General features: G+C 42.4%; 1 protein-coding gene and 1 pseudogene across 1 annotated transcript in view; one reads left to right on the forward strand and one right to left on the reverse strand.

Moving 5' to 3' along the window:
* LOC126095633 (A disintegrin and metalloproteinase with thrombospondin motifs 12-like) overlaps window positions 1-21990 on the forward strand; it is a 318265-nt gene that overhangs the window by 151455 nt on the left and 144820 nt on the right. The window lies entirely within an intron of this gene.
* Window positions 11692-11809, reverse strand: LOC126095914 (5S ribosomal RNA; annotated as a pseudogene).

The raw sequence follows: 21990 nt of genomic DNA on the forward strand, positions 1-21990 counted from the left end.
CGGTACACGAGCGCACCGAACGGTCCTATTTTCGGTATAGACCCCTATCATTATTCAGCAAGCATTACGAAAGCGATGCCGAACGGTCCTAGCGAACTGAAACGCTGTTGACAGTTCTCCTCGCGCCGTCCAATGAAAAGCAATCTGCGTTAGATCCGTGCATGCGCAATGCCACAGCGGTACGAACTCTAAGCGGCTAGCAGCCAACACAGGCATATCATTCTTCACAGTACCGAAAAGTATGGTTAAAGCATGTAATACTGTTCAAATTTCGCTCACCAAGGGCTTCCATGAATGCATGACAACGATAGAATATTGACTGTGTTCTGTACACTGTCGTAAATGTCACATTATGTCATTTTATTCTCTTTGCCACGGCAGTTTGTTGCCTTACCAACTTCGCTATTACTACGAACACGATGAAGGAGCTTTAGTTTATGTAATTCCTTTCGAGAGAGACGCAGGCTGACTTCACTGTCGAATGATGCGGGCGTAAGCTGTAAATGCATGAAATTTTGGAAGGTTTCCTCTATCAGACTTCATAAAATTCCTTTGAATTGTTGCTTAAAAGTTTTAAACGCGTTTCGATAGTTAATACGTAAGCCATTTGTGGAAAAGAGTATGTGAAGTCACTAGTAATTTAAGCTAACATTCATGTAATATACGTAAGCAGAGCCAATGTCTTGATACTTAATGATCTTTAAACTCTTAATTGCATAAAAATAACAGGTAATTTGAGAGAATATTGACCGAATACTTTTTTTGATGATGTAATCATTCTCAGTAACAAACTAATTAGCCAAGCGGTCTAAGGTGCTGCAGTCATGGACTGTGTGGCTGGTCCCGGCAGAGGTTCGAGTCCTCCCTCGGGCATGGGTGTGTGTGTTTGTCCTTAGGATAATTTAGGTTAAGTAGTGCGTAAGCTTAGGGACTGATGACCTTAGCAGTTAAGTCCCATAAGATTTCACACACATTTTAACATTTTTTGAACAACCTAATTGAACCATATTTCTAACAAAGGAAAATTGTCTATTATTATCAAAATTTCCAACCAGACACGTCCTGTGGCGATTCTTTAGTAACACAATCACTAAATCCAAAGCTAAAACCGCTCAATATGTCTAAAATAACAAATTATAGGTGTAAATAGACCACAGCTAGCCGAACGACAGGGCCATACGGAAATCCAAAACCTCTCGGTACTGTTGTCGAAAAATCAGCGGTAGGACCGTTCGGTAACAGGTCTCAGAAGGAAATTCGGATAAAGAACCAAAAATGACGTCACTACCGAGACTACCCTACTGCACCGATCGGTAAGAATAGGGCTGCTGCCTGGAATGTTTCCTCAAGGCAGCCAGGCCGCAAGCCCATCAATGGGCAGTGTGACGTCCGATAAAACACATTAGGTGTTTCAAAAATACTTTTACAAACTTCGGGGACACGTTCCTTAAACCGAAACAAGGAAAACAAATGTCCTGTAAACATGGGCTCTTAACTGCTATCGCTAAGAGCTATGAGCGCTTGTATAGTAAAAGAGTATGTGTCTCACAAGAGCGAAGACGTGCAAGTGCTCATAGTTCTTACGGCATGCGATTTTGAACCCATGATTACTGGACATTTTTTCATGTTTTGTTTCATACTAATTCCTTGCAAAATATGGAACTTGAAGAGCTCGCAGTAGAAGAGATGTGTCTCACAGTAAGGAAGACGAACAAGTGCCCAAACTGTTAAGGCAGGCCTACGCATTTTAGAGCCCATGTTTACTATACATTTTCTTGTTTTGGTGTAAGGAACATGTCTCCAGAATTTGCAAAAGTATTTCTGAAACACACTGTATAGATTATGTGTATATAAATTATTAAGTTATGTTATAGAAAGATTATTATTGTTATTTAAGTTAAGCTAAATTTCAGTTTAATTAAATAGTCTCCACTGTAGGCCCGACCTTTTACCTTAATCGTCCTGACATCCGAGGATAAGAATATTCAATACTTATTAACAACTTGAATACACCGTATTAATGTTCCATAATAACATTTGTTTACTAGTTCGTTATGAACCGGCTTTCGGCTTCTAAGGTCAGCGTCAGATAACTTAATATTAAACAGATAGTCCACACAACTAACTCTACAATACAGAAGCCTTCAGTAGTATGGGACGCCACAATAAGATATTTACTGTTGTAAAAGATTAACAAGGATTTCATTAACAATGGGTGATCCATGGTGCACTACAAAAAAGCAACGGATTATAAATTACGTTAGATTTATTCAAATTCATTCATAGTCGTACAATAGATGTAAAACTCGATCCTTGAGCAGCAGTTCAACCAATTATATGTATTAATGTGTGTGATTATGGGAGCATCCAAGATTCCGGACTGCCCGTTAACACATCCAGATAAGAGCGCGACCACAAGAAAGAGAGATAAAATCGCTGGATGACAGATTCACACCAACTATTTAACATAATCTTTGACAAGGATTATACGAGGGTAATTTCACAAGTGCTGCACACTGTGTAAGATACAGCTGAAGAGAATAATTTATATCACAAGATACCTTTACAGGTATTTAATATAATGTCAAGTCTTGCTTATGGCAGCTTTGCAAAGTTTTGGCAACTTCTGTATTCTGGATAGGGCACCTTCGTTGTTGACCTGTTTGATAACTCAAGTCATACATGTGGCAGGTTCATTAGTTGAATGAAAACGTTTTCCACGGAGTCGTTCGTTCGACTTGTAAAACAAATCAAAGTCTGTTGCGCTCATATCAGGACTGTTTGGGGGTGGGGAGGTATTTTTCATCCACATTTGTCGAGCTTTTCTCTCACTGGTAGAGCAATATGCGGTCTTGCATTATCGTGTAAAATGGGGACACCGGCTTCAAGCATTCCACGCCTTTTTTGACAAATTTTCGAGCGCACAACATTTTGCGGAAATAGCTTGTAGCGCGCGCCTATTGCAGACGTCCCCTAGGGCTCTCTATTTGTAGTTATGATTCCATTCGTGTCACATGCGAGGGTCATCATCAGTTGCCAGCTTCTTGTGACCGAGCGGTTCTAGGCGCTTCAGTCTATAACCGCGCGACCGCTACGGTAGCAGGTTCGAATCCTATCTGGGCATGGATGTGTGCGATGTCCTTAGGTTAGTTAGGTTTAAGTAGTTCTAAGTTCTAGGGGACTGATGACCTCAGATGTTAAGTCCCATAGGGCTCAGAGCCACCTGAACCATTTGTTTCATCATCAGTTTCGCCTTTGATCGTTGGCGGCGGAATTTTTTCGGGCTTGGAGAATCGGAACTTTTCGATTGTCATGATTGAGACCTCAGCTCCGGCTCAAAATCTCGTATCCAGATTTCATCAGGTGCAATAATGCTTTTCAGAAACTGTTCTCCTGTTCGATAATGTTGTAGTAATTCTTCTGCGATTCTTTTGCGACCTGCTTTCTGTTCTTCATTCAGATAATGCGGAATCTATGTGGCAGCAACTTCTCACGTCTTTAACTTTTCAGTTATCATTCTGGAAACTGAAGCAAGAGACATTCTGAGCTCATAAGCAAATTTCTCAGGTGTTCTTCGTCTAGCGTCTCTCAAAGTGTCATTAACGATAACCTGAGAGGTGTAGTCCGTTGCAGTTGGTGGCCTTCCACTTCTTGGATTGTCCTCGGTGCTTACCCGACCGCCACGGAAACGAGCAGACCACCGTGATACTGTGCTACGATCCACTACACTATTGCCACGCACCTCTCTCAAAGTGATGTAAATTTCCGTTGGGTTCTTTCCACGTAGGAATTCTATTCTGAAGTAGGAACGTTGGTCATTACGTGTATTTAATAATCCGACCTGACTGGGTTTCAGCTACCATTTCAAAACTAAATTACTTGAGACATAGCCACGTGAGCCAGCAAACACATATAGGACTGTCGCGCCTGAAGTCTCGCTCAAACTGACATGAACTTCAACTTGATCATGCCACCGTATAGGTCGCACATGCGCCGTGTTCATGACTTTTGAAATTACTTTCTTGGTAATTATTACAAAGATAAATTAAACCAGCAAAAATTAAATAATTTATGTCAAAACAGTGACGGATACTATAGCCTGCGATAGCAAAAGCAGTAAAAACTACTGTTTGTTACGTATAGCTTTTAATTTGTCGAATTCTTTGTCATCTTCGAGACTAAGTTTTATACTAAAAGGGGCGTTTGAAAAGTCTGTGCAAAAATAAAAACTGCTTACGTGTTTGGGGTAAACCTTTTTTATTTTTCGACATAGTCTCTTTTTAGACTTATACACTTCGTCCAACGCCGTTCTAATTTGTTGACTTGTCCAAGTGTGCAAAATAGCTATTAGTTGCTGGAATCACCTCCTCGTTTGAATAAAATCTTTGTCCCGCCAGCCATTTCTTCAAATTGGGGAACAAATAGTAGCCCGAGGGAGCCGAGACTGGAGAATAGGGGGGATGTGAAACGAGTTGGAATCGTATTTCCGATAATTTTGCGACCACAACTGCTGAGGTGTGTGCTGGTGCGTTGTCGTGAAGGAAAAGGACTTTTTTGCGGTCCAGTCGCCGGCGTTTCTCTTGCAGCTCGGTTTTCAGAAGGTCCAATAACAATGAATAATATGTACCTGTAATAGTTTTACCCGTTTCCAGATAGTCGATGAGGATTACCCCTTGCGAATCCCAAAAGACTGTCTCCATAACCTTTCCCGCCGCAGGAATGGTCTTCGCCTTTTTTGGTGCAGAAAACTCATTAAATAGATTGTTGTTTGGTCTCAAGAGTATAGTAATGTATTCACGTATCATCCACATTGACGAAACGACGCTTAAAGTCCTGCGGATTGATCCTGAACAGCTGCGAACCATCCTTGCAACACTTCACAGGATTCCGTGTTTGGTCAAGCGGGAGCAATTGCGGAAACCATCTTGCGGATAGCCTTCTCATGTTCGAATGTTTACGCAAAATATTATGTACCCGTTCATTCGAGATGCGCACAGCACTAGCAATCTCACGCACCTTAACTCTTCTATCATCCATCACTATATCATGAATTTTATCAATGATTTCTGGAGTCGTAACCTCCACTGGGCGTCAAGAACGTTCAGCATGACTTGTGCCCATATGGCCACTCCGAAAATTTTGAAACCACTTATAAACTGTCCTAATCGAAGGTGCAGAGACACTGTAATGTTTATCAAACTTCTCTTTAGTCTCCTGAGGCGTTTTGCCTTTCATAAAGTAATGTTTAATCACCAATCGAAATTCTTTTTCGTCCAATTTTTGACAATCACTCGACTTTCTTGATTCACACCGATATCAGACACAAAGAAATAGAGTAATATGGCTGAAACTTGGTGTGCGTTATTTTCAAAGATGCTACTAACTAAACATGACCTCGATACGCGCCGATGGTGCCAACTCTCGGGCTCTGCACGGACTTTTCAAAAGCCCCTCGTACTTTACTCCCAGAACGTTAGCTGAGCAGTTTTAAAAGTGATGTAAAAATACAAATGCTTTTACTGACAAGTTATTTTTTGGGGGGAAAGGGGGACGGGGTGGGACGGGGCTCTGGACCTGCACTAACCTCCCTTTCCTTGCTTGTTGTTGTTGTTGTGGTCTTCAGTCCTGAGACTGGTTTGATGCAGCTCTCCATGCTACTCTATCCTGTGCAAGCTTCTTCATCTCCCAGTACCTACTGCAACCAACATCCTTCTGAATCTGCTTAGTGTATTCAGCTCTTGATCTCCCTCTACGATTTTTACCCTCCACGCTGCCCTCCAATGCTAAATTTGTGATCCCTTTATGCCTCAGAACATGTCGTATCAACCGGTCCCTTCTTCTTGTCAAGTTGTGCCACAAACTCCTCTTCTCCCCAATTCTATTCAATACCTCCTCATTAGTTATGTGATCTACCCATCTAATCGTTACCATTTTTCTGTAGCACCACATTTCGAAAGCTTCTATTCTCTTCTTGTCCAAACTATTTATCGTCCATGTTTCACTTCCTTACATGGCTACACTCCATACAAATACTTTCAGAAACGACTTCCTGACACTTAAATCTATACTCGATGTTAGCAAATTTCTTCTTCAGAAACGCTTTTCTTGCCATTGCCAGTCTACATTTTATATCCTCTCTACTTCGACCATCATCAGTTATTTTGCTCCCCAAATAGCAAAACTCACTTACTACTTTAAGCGTCTCATTACCTAATATAATTCCCGCAGCATCACCCGATTTAATTCGACTACATTCCATTATCCTCGTTTTGCTTTTGTTGATGTTCATCTTACATCCTCCTTTCAAGACACTGTCCATCCCGTTTAACTGCTCTTCCAGGTCCTTTGCTGTCTCTGACAGAATTACAATTCCTTGCTTAACAGCTGCTTACGTTAGTAGCCAACCGGTGGCGACTGGGAGCGCAGGCCAGTGAAGGAGCACTGAGATTGCGGCCCCCCTGCGACGGCGAATGCAGAAGCCTGGAGCCTCATGGGCCGCATATATTTAGCAGCATGCGGAAGCCTCGGCCGCAGCGTGGAACGTTGACTCCTCGAGCAGCAACACGCCACGCCTTTCTGGGTCGCGTAGCCGCTAAGTTTGTGCGAGGTCCGGCAGATGCTCTGACTCCTCGGCTTTCTCCAGTCTGACCGCTGAATTAGTTCCATTTCTCTGGGGAAGACTTCGCTCATTAAACGGGGTCACTGAATTGTTTCTAATGTACTGACGATCTTGGGCTTCCGCAGAAATTTATCCAACAGGGGAAAAACGCTAAAATTGCCTTTTTTGACACAACTGATTCGGTGAGACTGAAAACGTGTCGCGCCCTAAGCACTAATTTTTGGCAGTAAGTGTACAAAACTAATTATATATCAAACGACTGACAATTATCCACTTATAGCTTTTAAAGTAGATTACTTTGACAACAAAAATGTATTCATGATTCAACAATGCTTGGAATTTTTTCATATTATCAATACGAATATGGATACCACTTCGTTATGTGCATTCTCATTGAGGAGTGGAATTGTCTTCAGTGATGACTCCCACTTCGAAATGATCCCGATGATCATCTAAGACGTGTCTTGAGACGTCCCGGAAAATGGTGGAATACCAGCCTGACAGTCGCCCACCTTACGGCCCAGGATTAATGATCTGGGGTGCCATTTCATTTCAGCAGAGCGCCTTTGCTTGACACTCGCGGCATCCTTAAAGCATAGCGGTACATCGACGGTATTCTACCCCCAGTTTTGTTGCCCTTCATGGCAAGCCATCCTGCGCTTACATTTCAGCAAATTAATTCCCGCAATCATATGGCGAGAGTTTCTGCTGCCTGTCTTCGCGTTTGTCAAATCCTGCCTTGGCTAGATCTCCCCCCCAATTGAGAACGTGTGTAGCATTATGGACAGGGACGTACAACCAGTTCGGGATTTTGACAACCTAACGCACCAATTGGACGGAATTTGGCACGATATCCTCAGGAGGACATCCAACAACTCTGTCAATCAATGTGCGATCTGACATCCCAAGGATGTTCTGGCTCACATGCGGCTCCTCTTCGTCGAAATGTCTTGGCTCAATCTCGTCTAGGGATTAAACCGCGCGTGTCGCATTACACGCCCTAAATTAGGTACTTGTGACCCTTTCGTTAAATTGTCTGGGTGATGGCAAGTTTGCGAAATACGAAGTTAATATAACATATAATAACAGTAATAATAACATCGGAAACCAAATTAACGACCCATAAGTGATGTAGGCGACACAGTTGCAATTTGGTTAGGATAATGTTTATTCAGAAAGAAAACTAATAGCGAAAGTGGTCGTATTTAGAATTACTATAACACTCTAGCGCTTATCCATTTGACACAGTTCGATCAGTCACAATTCATCGCCAAACACAATACTCCACCTCGATATTTACGCAAAGAGTTAAGAGTTCACTGCCCGCATCTCGTGGTCGTGCGGTAGCGTTCTCGCTTCCCACGCCCGGGTTCCCGGGTTCGATTCCCGGCGGGGTCAGGGATTTTCTCTGCCTCGTGATGGCTGGGTGTTGTGTGCTGTCCTTAGGTTAGTTAGGTTTAAGTAGTTCTAAGTTCTAGGGGACTTATGACCACAGCAGTTGAGTCCCATAGTGCTCAGAGCCATTTTTTTAAGAGTTCACTCCAGGCGCGCGGCCGCTCACCGCTCAGAGACTAGGTCCCACGATACCACACAACGCGAAATTTTCTAAGTCGTTTTCATTTCCTGGCTACCTAAAGACCGATCGTACGCTTTCGCGTCTCCACCATCACTGTACCCTTTGGTGTCTCCAGCCGAACTGTCCGTTTTCGCGTCTCCATCCGAACTGTCTTGCTATCTCGACCAGAACTGCCCTCTGCCCGTCTCCGACCGCGTTTCCCGCGCGCCGAACATCTTCAAACTGACCAGTGCAGTTCCCCATTCCTGAAGCCGTACATCTGATTGGCTGCAGCTTATTCTACATTATTTTACATTTTAACATATTTAAATAATCAAAGCTTGACCACTTTCACATTCTAAATAAAGTAACAATAATATCCATTGTTAAATTCTTTTACATAAAATCAATAAAATTTCCTTCTTAACTTCGAATGTCACGGCCAGTAGCCTTGCACCAATGTGCTTTCTGATAAATAAATACATAAATAAATAACGAAAGTAACTATTATGCGCTAAACTTTAAAACAAATATTATATTATCCAATGATTCAATAAGGTGTCATGCTGTCATCGTTCAATGTGTTTTGTGTGGGGGAAATGATGATCTGACGCTTAACTGAAAAGACTGATAGTTTAAATTTACCATATCTTTTAAACGAATAAACTTACAGAGTTGATATTTACGACTTTTGTTATTTTAATGATGCGCTTCTATATGAAGTGTCGATCGTCAAGATCAACCTAAGCGTTCAGATTTTAGCAATCAGGTCTTTGGTACAAAACTAGTTAGTTTCACTTTAACAGTAAATCCTAAACTGTTATAGATATGAACAATATTCAAGTTTTATTGGGATTACCATGAAAATTTATGAAGGACGGTAGATTAAAATTATCGTAGTTTCGTTCCCTGAACTACTACAGAATTAAATAGATTTCATACAAGTTTCCCTTTATGGCCGATCTTAGGTCCGCCATATTTAACACTCCTACATCTCCTCGGCCACAGAGGGCTTCTACTGGCTTTCCCTATGACGTAGGTTCTCGTCTGTCTCACTCGGACACTACACCTCTTAGACCTCAATAGACGATAGACGTCTGTGAGTTTCCCCATCTCGTGGTGAATCTGCGCCCTTTGTGGCACCCAGTCCTGGACGACAGGGTACGTTTCACAATTCCTGAAGGCTGACTCTTTCAGCCATATGCTTAAATGAGAGCGAAATGCTCGTTAACTCATAAATGCCAAGCAGGATAACCGCTTCCATAAGAGCCAGAAATGGACCAAAACGTTATTGACTTGCTCAGTTTGTGAAGCTCTGCCTCTTGAATAAATCAACCAACTTTCCTGAAATTGTACTCAATTGATTGTCCGTACACGTACGTCACATCTTTCGATTTCTGACCCAATCGCATAATTCCTTCTGGAGCGTCTTTTTTTAAGATTGTGTTATCCATACAACGCTGTGAAGCCGATTGTTTATTTTATTAATGGAGCAGGCTCTCCGTATATATGTGTAGTGTCGGCTTTAATATTTTTAAACTGTATATTATATGGTTAAAAATTTTTATCAGGCTATTTCTTTTTCTGATTGTTTACAGATTTGAAGATGGTTGTTATACACAATTGAAATTAGACATCATGTTTTAATTGTCTGTTGTAAATTGCAGCCTAGCCAGTACAGTTTTTTGTATAATTTTTTTTAATTTAATAAATCTGAAGTTATGTAGTCTTATGAATGCATCCAGAGTAACAAAGAGTTATGAAATATAGATGGAAACTAGTCACGAAAAATTTATTATATTCCAATAATGGTAGACTGAAATTGAAATTAGAAATCTTAAATTTAAGAATTCAGAAAGGTTTAGAAAATCTTATTGGATATCAATAAAAATAACTAATAAAAAATTACGGTCTAATGTTCCACGAAGTGGGGATACAGGGAACAAACGTTAAAAAAATTCTTACCTGGGTTTCGTGAAATTATTACAGTTAGTTTGCTTGTGAAACTTCGTGTTTGATCACATTAATGGAATTATAACATTATTTCGATGCTTTCTATTTTTAAGGTTGATTAGGCGAATAAAATGTGTTTCGAAAGCTACATTTTTTTTTTTGAGTTGGTTGGAAAAAGGTAACCCGGGTCCAGCATTCGACTGAATGAATCCAAGAACCCTCCCCAAACCACCCTCAAATTGACCAGCAGAACAGCCTTTTAACAGACTATGACTGGTGCAATGCAGTCCTCGTCTCTTCAGTTTCTCACATTATTGTGCAGTCATGGCTATGGACTGCAATATTCAAGTCTATGACGGCATTTGGAGCTGTGTTGCACCTCATAGAGTTTGAGAAGGTCCAAGTCTCTGGAAAGAACATCTTTTAGAGATTGAAATGCTGCACTTTTTTCCACTCTTGTACCGCAGAAAAGGATATTGTCTTGTTTTCGACTCATTTACTTAGCCCCCAAGGTACACACCTATGGTATACCATGGCTGTATTTTTCAGAGAACATTACAGTAACTCTGCCGTGTCAAGCCACGACGAATCTTCTTCATCCACTGAAAACGCTGAACTACTGTTCTGATTCTACTGTGCAGCCAAGAGAGGAGGTATTCTCAGGGAAACTGGGGAACAGATGACGGGCGCGTATATTGATAGCGTTGTAATCCGCGCGCCGGAATATCTACAGCTCGATAAAGGTTGTATGAGGAAATGAGAGAGAAAAGATTAAACACACTATTTCGGCAAGGTTCTGTAAAGTTACAAATCCGTTTTGACTACAAATCAGCGCCGATATTGCTACCGCACCTACGAATGGGAATAATTTGTCGTAGGCAGTGTGACAACCAAAAAAATTCAACGCGCATAGTGACTGCTTAAGTCAGAGTATTGCTCTTAGAGTTCAACGTTCTTAAACTCGCATATCAGTAAAGTCGCTGGTAACACTGTGCAAAATGATATTTGATGTTTGTAAAATTTTCGCTGTTCCTGAAATACTTTTTTGTGCTGATTTTAGATCTGTTATTGTTTTTTTCTATCACGAACAGTTTCTTCACGAATCAAGTAAACTCATTTTTCACTTGAACCCACATTCTATAGAGAGAAATTTTATTACATATCAGCATATTCTATTTTAGTGAGCTGCAGTAGATGACCACACTTAGTACGCCCATCTTGCGTTGTTGACATGCTGTAGCGTTGTGAGGATACATTTTTGCTGTGACGTGTACTTCCGCAGTTTATTAGAAATGAGCTTCCAGAACTGTCTGAAAAACGTAAACGTATTCTGTTGTGTTTGTGCTAGCTACGTAATTGCTAGCACTCCGTTTTCAGGCCACAAGTGGCCCATCGGGGCCATCCAACCGCCGTGTCATCCTCAGATGAGGATGTGGATAGGAGTGGCGTGTGGTCAGCACACCGCTCTCCCGGTCGTTATGATGGTTTTCTTTGACTGAAGCCGCTACTATTCGGTCGAGTAGCTCCTCAATTGGCATCATGAGGCTAAGTGCACCCCGAAAAATGGCAACAGTGCATGGCGGCCCGGACGGTCACCCATCCATGTGCCGGCCACGCCCGACAGCGCTTAACTTCGGTGGTCTGACGGGAACCGGTGTATCCACTGCGGCAAGGCCGTTGCCCTACGTAATTGCTCAGCAATAAATAATTTCGTAAAAAAAGTCTACTACGCAACTTTGGTATAAGGTTTGGTGACCAAGACAAAAGTTGAGCACGCACGAGGTATGCCGTGCTTGTTCTGAGGCAGGAGATTATAAAAAAAATGGGAAGAAGAATGCAATGTCTTTTGCAATTCCCATGATTCGGAGGGAGCCACAAAATCATATTATTGCTATTTTTGTATGGCTAATATTGAAAGTCATATCGTAAAAAGAAGGATATAAAATATACCAACATTTCTTCGGCCTTGCGACCAGTTACGCTTAATGAATCTCTCGCTGTTCCATTTCGACCAAACATTCTTGAATATTTGTAACAGGAGAGCAGCTCAGAAAATAAAAGCGATGATGGTGATGATTACAAGCCGGAAGAAGATTCTGCACCAGAATTATTAAGGCAAAACTAAATGAATGGTAGGTGACAAAAGACGCTGCCCAACTGCTTGGATCAAGATTGAAAACAAAACATCGTCTACTACACAGAGTATCAGTCTTTTGAAACAGAAACGGAAACAAGGATTTGATAAAAATTTTAAAGAAGAAAAGTATCGTTTTTTGTCGCGATGTTGAGGGTTTATTGAATTTATTTAAAGTCACTTATGCTACAAATCAGTGAGAGCTGTTTATAGACTCGTCAAAATGTAGCCTAGAAAGTGTACGGAAATTTGTTTGGCTCAATACCTGTCTCGCCCCATGTCAGAAAGAACTCAATACAGTGAAATCAGCAAAGTGAAACTAAATTGTTATACATGTGTTGTGTTTTTGTAATAATTATTAGCATTTCAAGTGAACATATACCATTGTCTACTCCAATGCAGTATGTAGCAATTCTCTAGAACGTCACAAAATTGTTTATTTTAATGCAATTTAAAAAATTCCCTGTCAGAAAAAGGAGATTTCAAATAAAATGTCAGGGGTGATTTGTACAAAAATCTGACGTGATACAAAAAACTGAAACTTGATTTGAAATCAGAAAGAAAAATATTTAAAATATCATCTTGTACGCATAAAATATCGTTCCAAAAGTTTTAAAATGTGGCATAGTGTAATTATTGCTGGAAATGTGTGAGAATTCTGTATCGAGTAAATTGCCTGTACCCAGATTCCAGCAGGGGGCGAATGTCCCACTGTGCCCTCCCTCCCCCACCCCCACCCTTTCCCTTGAGGACATACATGCCGATGACGGTCAAAATAATTGAAAGCCCTTGCTGCTGAACAGATAGTTTTAGAGTGTTGGTACTTGCGAACAGTCATACGTCTGAACCCATTTCTGCTATCACAATCGTTTCCTTTATAGCGAGCTCCGATTATACGGATTAATGCGAACCTGAGACTGCATGGATAACGAAAAATACGGATAATCCAAAATTAGCAGCAGCTTTAGTCCGAGAGGCTTAAGTTAATGTGGGTCCCTTCTTGTCCAACTTAGCCAGCGTTGTAAATCCGCTGCGGAAGAAAACTGTTCTGTCCGATGTACCGGCAAGTGAAGAATGCATCGCGAAAAGCATCAGTTGTGTCTCTGATAAAACTAAGTTTCTCGCACTTAACTGCAGTTTCTCGAATTCCGTAGCGATGGTTTTAAAATGAATCAGGCATCTTGATAAAGCGTTAAATTTTCCTTCACTCTTAATGGTTGTCATGGAACTCTTCTGCTTTCTCTATTAACAGCGGACCTGATACAGAAACGTCTGGCCCCATCTGCTGGATCAAAAAAGCAGTGCTTCATATAGCTTCGCGTACAATGAAATTTTCAGGCACTTAATGCTGTGCAGGTCCAACTTGCCTGCCAGCTTTAATTGCAAATGTAACTGAGCAATAACTGTAAATGGAACCGTCCCAGAAGAAAACCTGAATAATTCTCTAAACGAGACTCTAACTCGGGACCTTTGCCTTTCGCGGGCACTGGCGGAAATAAGCGCTGAGGACGGGTCGTGAGTCGTGCTTGAGTAGATCAGTTGGTAGAGCACTTTCTCGTGAAAGGCAAAGGTCCCGAGTTCAAAAAATGGTTCAAATGGCTCTGAGCACTATGGGACTCAACTGCTGTGGTCATCAGTCCCCTAGAACTTAGAACTACTTAAACCTAACGAACCTAAGGACATCTGGAGCGCCTAGAACCGCACGGCCACCACGGCCGGCATCCCGAATTCGAGTTTCGGCCCGGCATATAGTTTTAAGTTTCGTATCAGAGCACTCTCCGCTTCAGAGTGAAAATTTCATTCGTGAATAATTCTCCCTTGTCGTCTGAATCAAGTGAATAGGAAACCTATAGCTTCTAGGAAAAGTGCTAGGTTAACATATAATCAGGAAATCGGCTGCGAACGTCTTAAAAGAATACAGTCCACACATTTACCTGAAGATCTACATCGGCATCAGTATCTAAACTCTGTAAACCACTGTGAAGTGCGCGACAGAGGATCCGTCCCATTGTACTAGTTGTTAGAGCTATCTGCCGTTCCATTCACATGCGGAGCGTAAGAAGGGTGAATGTTTAAGTGTCTCTGTGCTCGCTGCAATCAATCTAATCTGATCTTCGCGATCTCTTTGGGAGCGATACGTAGGGCGCTCTAATCTACACACATTTAAAAAAAGTTTTGCATCACCCCGGTTCCCAGAACTCCTGAAGATAGACGTTGACTGTCGATATTGTATCACAGACACAGTCCCTTTGACTGTTGAGAGATGTCACTAAACCCGCCCAAAGATGTAAACAACCATGCATGAGTAGCACCTATTAGACGGAGGGGGACTTACAGCCGATCAGTTCCTTCCACCAGGAAGGAGGTAACCGGCTCGTGTTGACAGTAGTTCAACCATGCCTAGACGGTCAATACCGCGGTTCAATCGCGTCCGCATTGCTACTTTGTGCCGGGAAGGGCTCTCAACAAGGGAAGTTGTGAACCAAAGTGATGTTGTTCCGACATGGAGGAGATACAGAGGGACTGTCGATGACATGCCTCGCTCAGGCTGCTCAAGGGCTACTACTGCAGTGGATGACCGCTACCTAAGGCTTATGGCTCGGAGGAACCCTGACAACAATGCCACCATGTTGAATAATGCTTTTCGTGCAGCCACAGGACGTCGTCTTCGACTCAAGCTGTGCACAATAGGCTGCGTGATGCGCAACTTCACTCAAGACGTCCATGGCGAGGTCCATCTTTGCAACTACGACACCATGCAGCGCGGCACAGATGGGCCCAACGACATGATGAACGGACCGCTCAGGATTGGCATCACGTTCTCTTCACCGATGAGTGTTGCATATGCCTTCAACCAGACTATCGTCGGAGACGTGTTTGGAGGCAACCCGGTCGGGCTGAACGCCTTAGACACACTGTCCAGAGAGTGCTGCAATGGTGGTTCCCTGCTGTTTTTGGGTGACATTAAGACGGGTCGACGTACGTCGCTGGTGGTCATGGAAGGCGCCGTAACGGCTGTACGATACGTTAATGCCATCCTCCTACCGATAGTGCAACCATATCGGCAGCATATTGGAGAGGCATTCGTCTTCATCGACGACAATTCGCGCCTCCGTCGTGCACATCTTTGTGAATACTTCCTTCAGGATAACGGCATCGCTCGACTAGAGTGGCCAGCATGTTCTCCAGACATGAACCCTATCGAACATGCGTGGAATGGATTGAAAAGGGCAGTTTATGGACGATTTGACCCACCAACCACTCTGAGGGATCTACGCCGAATCACCGTTGAGGAGTGGGACAATCTGGACCAACAGTGCCTTGGTAAACTTGTGGATAGTATGCCACGACGAATACAGGCATGCATCAGTGCAAGAGGGCGTGCTACTGGGTATTAGAGGTACCGGTGTATACAGCAGTCTGGACCACCATCTCTGAAGGTCTCGCTGTATGGTGGTACAACATGCAATGTGTGGTTTTCGTGAGCAGTAAATGATGTTTATGTTGATCTCTATTCCAGTTTTCTGTACATGTTCCGGAACTCTCGAAACCGAGGTGATGCAAAACTTTTTTTGATGTGTGTATTTCTAGATCCAGCAGTTTAAGTTGGTTCTATAAACTTTCAAGGTAGATTTTCACGAGATAGTCTTCAAGCTTCCGTCAGTTCAATTCTTTCCGTGTATTTGTGACATTCTCCCAGTAGTCAAACAAACCTGTCGCCATTCGTGTTGCCTTCCTTTCTATCGTTCAGTATCCCGTGTTAGACCTATTTGATACGGGACCCACATAACTGAACGTTCCAGAATGGCTCGCACGAATATTTTGTATGCAGTCTTCTGTGTAGACGGATTGCATTTCCCTAGTATTCTACCAATGGACCGTAGTCTGCCCCCTGCTCTTCCTACAACTGAGCCTGTCTGATCATTCTATTTCATATCCCGACAAAATTTTACACCTAGGTATTTGTTTGAGTTGAACGGTTTCACCTGTGACTTGTTGATGTTATAGTCATAGGATATTACGTTTTTTCGTTTTTTTAAGTGCAGAATTTTACATTTCTGAAAATTTAAAGCAAGTAACCAACCTCTGCACCACGTAAAATCTTATCAAGATCAGACTGAACATTTGCGCAGCTTCTTTCAGGTAATACCTTATTATAGATAAAAGCATCATCTGAAAAGAGTGTGAGGTTCTCATTAATACTGTCTGCAAACTCACTAACATAACACGAACAGCAAGTGTCCCGATACACTCCCCTGGGGCACAACCGAAATTACTGTGAGATCTATCGATGATTCTCCAAGATATCTTGGTCCTCCCTACAAAAAAAAATCCTCAAACCAGACTCAAATTTCGCATGAGCCCCCCCCCCCCCCCAATAATATTGTGCTTTTTATAATAAGCATAGAAGTGGTACCGATTCAAAGGCTTTTCGCAAATCGAGATACATTGTATATGCTTTAGTGCGTTGATCCATAGCTATCAGTACATGATCGATGTTTTCGTAATCCTTGATGGCTGGCATGAAGGAGATCATTCTTTTCGAGATATCTCATTACGTTTGAGCTCAGAGTATGTTCTAAGATTCTATAACAAATGGATGTCAAAGGGCACTGATCTGCACTGAAATGTAGTTTAGTGGATCACTTGTGCTCCTCTTCTTGTATACGGGTGTGACCTGTGCTTCCTTGCAACTACTGGGCACGGTCTTTTGTTCGACGAATCTACGGTGAATTATAAATAAAACAAGGGCTAATTCGCTATGGAGTCTGCTAGAGTTCCATTGGGCGGTGGACCTTTGTTGTATTTTTACTATTTCAACTCTCTCCACGTCACTGACACTAATATTTATTTCATTCATCTCATTGGTACGAGAACATTTGAAAATTTAGTGGGGAAGATTTGCAATAGACGCCACAGTTTTTGTGTTATTCAAGAAAAATATTAAAAAAAATGACCTTAAAGCCCCCCCCCCCCCACTAGAGAATTTTTAGTATGTTGTTCAGGACATTCCCAGCTACTGCCGTTCAAATATTTACGACTATACTATTTTCCTCTAACTTTTCTTCATCGACTGGACTAATATATATGGGGGAAACAATTTGGCTAATGCTTTAAACACCTTGCAATCGTAGTTAAAACCTACTTCGAAACAGACAACTAAACTGCACATTTTCACAGCACAGCATTTTCTTTCTGCAGTCGGTTTTAATAGAAAACCTGTACATTGTTTTGTAAATATATAGCCTTTGTCAGCCAGAATGTTTATTAGAGTATCGTGTAAAAAATTGGCTACTTTCTAAGATCTCTAGCAAGCAATGTATATAGACCAGATGTCGACTTTGTTTACGGCGTCGATAAATAACAACCACAAAAGGTGAACGATATAGATTTTCTTTACAGTGTTGGCGACAGCAACAACAACAACAACAAAACATGAATGTACTGCTTTAAATGTAATTTAACTAACCTTACTCGACATCGGTATCTTCGTCATAGAAAATTCCACGTGCAGTATCGTCTCGCAAGGAAGTTTTTTATCACGCAAGCACAAATTGTGGAAGTACAGGTACTGAAAAATGTATAGTTCGTCTCCATCACCTTGTCGACCTTCTCTTTTGACAGACGAATTCAAGGATTTCGACAAACACTCTGTGATCTGTATGTGAACCAATGATCTTCAGAAGACATGTATTCCACCGAATGGTTCAAAAATTCGTGTTCAAACCCTTCTTTCTTCAAACTATTGTACGACTTCCAGGCGTCGATAATTTCCTTGGTTCCAGGCAGGATAAAGTGCTTAATAATAAGTACTAAATTTCGTTTATCTCTCGAATCCACTTAAACTATGAAACACTTCCGAAGCTCACCATCTATACATCCAAACGATATTTGCACAGTTTCGTTCTTCATAAGTCGTCCTTTCCAGTATGTCCTAGTTCTGATTCGAGATTCATCTATTTCTGCAACCTTGTTTATAGGAGTAACGATTAGTCGCCATTAGTCGCAATTATATAACATATCCCACGACAAAACCAATAGCAGTAGCAAACAGTGTTTAGTGGATAATCCAGTTTCTGAAGCTGTATTTTCCTGTTTATATTCTTTAACGTAGCAAGAAACCAAAATGATACTTTACTATATCGTTATTTACATGAGTCGAGCCACGTGTTTTTTCTTAGTGTAGCTCTTTTGCGACATTTGGTGTAATATAACTGAAATGGGGAGTCAACGTCGCTCGTATTTGCACCGAGTTTGACACACATTACAATCCACGCAGTTCTTAATGTCATCAGCCGGCAGCAGATGGTATTCCCAACAGAACTTAAATAATTTTAAACAATGTTTAGTCTTGGAATTACTCCATGTAAGTGAAATACAAGTCGAAACTGTGTCGGCTTTTGTCATCTCTATAAAACTCCTGAAACTAGATTTTCAGTTGTCAATGAAAGTCTATATAAACAGTTGCAAAACTCGCAGTTTTTTTGCAACCGCTAAGCAGCTAGCAAGTGTACATAAATCGATATCAACCACCTAGACAGTTGCACGTTCGATATATATCATCGTGTTAATTATTGCGGCCTGACATAACAGTCGCGAATCTCGCCTCATTTTTATTACACACTGCGACTGCAGCTCGCCAAGTGGCCAGAAAGTTTGGCGAGACCTTATGAGAGCGATAGCGAATTGTAATCGTTTATATTGATATATAGAATTGTTTTTACAAACGGGAGCATCTGCAGTGCAGTAAATTGCAGCAACAAGAAGAAAAAGATACCAAATTTGTCTCTCTTTAGGTTTACTAATGATCCTAGGAGGTGTGAACCGCTACATTACAAAAGTTTATTTACGATTTCTTCACTACACTTCCAGTCAAATCAGTGAACGTGGAACATGGGAAACGTGTAAGGAATGCAATACCTACATTATTGATCGTAGCAGATAAGCTACCACAACTGTAGCTGTAGGAAAAACCGCGCAGACGTGATAATAAATGAGCAAAAGCAATAAAACTGCTTCCGAACACGGAAAAAACCAATTCCACAACTGTTATTGCATTTGAGCCACAAACGGCAAGAATCTTCAACACATTCGCTTTTGAAACAAAAGTAATTGATTACATTTTCTAAATATTTATGTGTTAGGGAGTCGGGTGAGTGTGAAACTGTGCAAAACATAGGCTCCCTACAAAGTAGTTATTCGTCAAGGAAAGCACTTGTCATTATCAAAACAGACAACAAAAGAAATACACTCCTGGAAATTTAAATAAGAACACCGTGAATTCATTGTCCCAGGAAGGGGAAACTTTATTGACACATTCCTGGGGTCAGATACATCACATGATCACACTGACAGAACCACAGGCACATAGACACAGGCAACAGAGCATGCACTATGTCGGCACTAGTACAGTGTATATCCACCTTTCGCAGCAATGCAGGCTGCTATTCTCCCATGGAGACGATCGTAGAGATGCTGGATGTAGTCCTGTGGAACGGCTTGCCATGCCATTTCCACCTGGCGCCTCAGTTGGACCAGCGTTCGTGCTGGACGTGCAGACCGCGTGAGACGACGCTTCATCCAGTCCCAAACATGCTCAATGGGGGACAGATCCGGAGATCTTGCTGGCCAGGATAGTTGACTTACACCTTCTAGAGCACGTTGGGTGGCACGGGATATATGCGGACGTGCATTGTCCTGTTGGAACAGCAAGTTCCCTTGCCGGTCTAAGAATGATAGAACGATGGGTTCGATGACGGTTTGGATGTACCGTGCACTATTCAGTGTCCCCTCGACGATCACCAGTGGTGTACGGCCAGTGTAGGAAATCGCTCCCCACACCATGATGCCGGGTGTTGGCCCTGTGTGCCTCGGTCGTATGCAGTCCTGATTGTGGCGCTCACCTGCACGGCGCCAAACACGCATACGACCATCATTGGCACCAAGGCAGAAGCGACTCTCATCGCTGAAGACGACACGTCTCCATTCGTCCCTCCATTCACGCCTGTCGCGACACCACTGGAGGCGGGCTGCACGATGTTGGGACGTGAGCGGAAGACGGCCTAACGGTGTGCGGGACCGTAGCCCAGCTTCATGAAGACGGTTGCGAATGGTCCTCGCCGATACCCCAGGAGCAACAGTGTCCCTAATTTGCTGGGAAGTGGCGGTGCGGTCCCCTACGGCACTGCGTAGGATCCTACGGTCTTGGCGTGCATCCGTGCGTCGCTGCGGTCCGGTCCCAGGTCGACGGGCACGTGCACCTTCCGCCGACCACTGGCGACAACATCGATGTACTGTGGAGCCCTCACGCCCCACGTGTTGAGCAATTCGGCGGTACGTCCACCCGGCCTCCCGCATGTCCACTATACGCCCTCGCTCAAAGTCCGTCAACTGCACATACGGTTCACGTCCACGCTGTCGCGGCATGCTACCAGTGTTAAAGACTGCGATGGAGCTCCGTATGCCACGGCAAACTGGCTGACACTGACGGTGGCGGTGCACAAATGCTGCGCAGCTAGCGCCATTCGACGGCCAACACCGCGGTTCCTGGTGTGTCCGCTGTGCCATGCGTGTGATCATTGCTTGTACAGCCCTCTCGCAGTGTCCGGAGCAAGTATGGTGGGTCTGACACACCGGTGTCAATGTGTTCTTTTTTCCATTTCCAGGAGTGTATATTCTTCCCACCCATGAAATATATGTTTATATTTTCTTGTTTTCCGTTGAGTATTCGAAAGCATTTCTTCATGGTTAAGTAGTAGCGTCTTTCGCTGAATCAGGGAGATTCGGCTGTTTTTACACGTATTTTATGATCATTTATGTCTCTCGATAACTTACTAATGCAGAGAACGCACAAATGTAATAACTATTTCGCTAATTAATTAGAAAAATAATTATAAACAAATTACGATTTTACGGCTGCTTTCTCGCCTCTTGGGGCCCTACTGTTGCACCAACTGTCAGACGGTAACAATTTTCACAGCAGGAAGTTTCGCGACTGTATGTGATAGACTATGGTAATTACTATGGCTGTATTTGAACACAACTCGATCTATTCGATCAATATACGTCACAGTTCGGGAAAACTCGGGTTCTGTTCGATCTTTTAACCGGCCTGTGATCTAGTGACTTTAATTGGTACTATCCACTGAGTTAAAAAAAGACGGGAGGTGGCATTACATACTTACGCTGTACGTTGTTTTGAAGCCAGAGTGGGCACCATTTTAAGTAGCCCAAAACATTAGCAGTATCCTGTTTTCGAGTGCTTCTTGTTAATTATGAAGAACAATGAAGCTGTTTTTGTCGGTTTGCTCAAGAAATTTGGCTTTTATTAATCTTTTCCGCTTAGGCAGTTAATTTATTTGAAGCGAAGTTTTTAATTCCACACTATTGGACAGCTTCAACTGTTCGCCATTTCAAGTGCACGTTTTCATCTTCTAGCGCGTATGGCATTATGCCATAATAAAGAACCAAATATAAGATAATACAGTACTGGCAATCCAAGAAAATTTACATCCCGAAAACCAGAATGAAAAGCTTAATATCGGGTCGAGGCCTAATTATTGAGAATCTGGACATACGAATGTGGACTTTCAGGCGAAATATGAATTGTAGTATGTTCTGGAAATTCGGACGCTCTTGGAGTGTCTATCCTCTGATGTCTTGTTTCTTTAATGGCAAAATGTAAGATCTTTTAATATTTTACAAGAACGAAAGTACAGGCTTCCTACG

The sequence above is a fragment of the Schistocerca cancellata genome, chromosome 8 (assembly GCF_023864275.1).
Source record: "Schistocerca cancellata isolate TAMUIC-IGC-003103 chromosome 8, iqSchCanc2.1, whole genome shotgun sequence".
Taxonomy (NCBI): domain Eukaryota; kingdom Metazoa; phylum Arthropoda; class Insecta; order Orthoptera; family Acrididae; genus Schistocerca; species Schistocerca cancellata.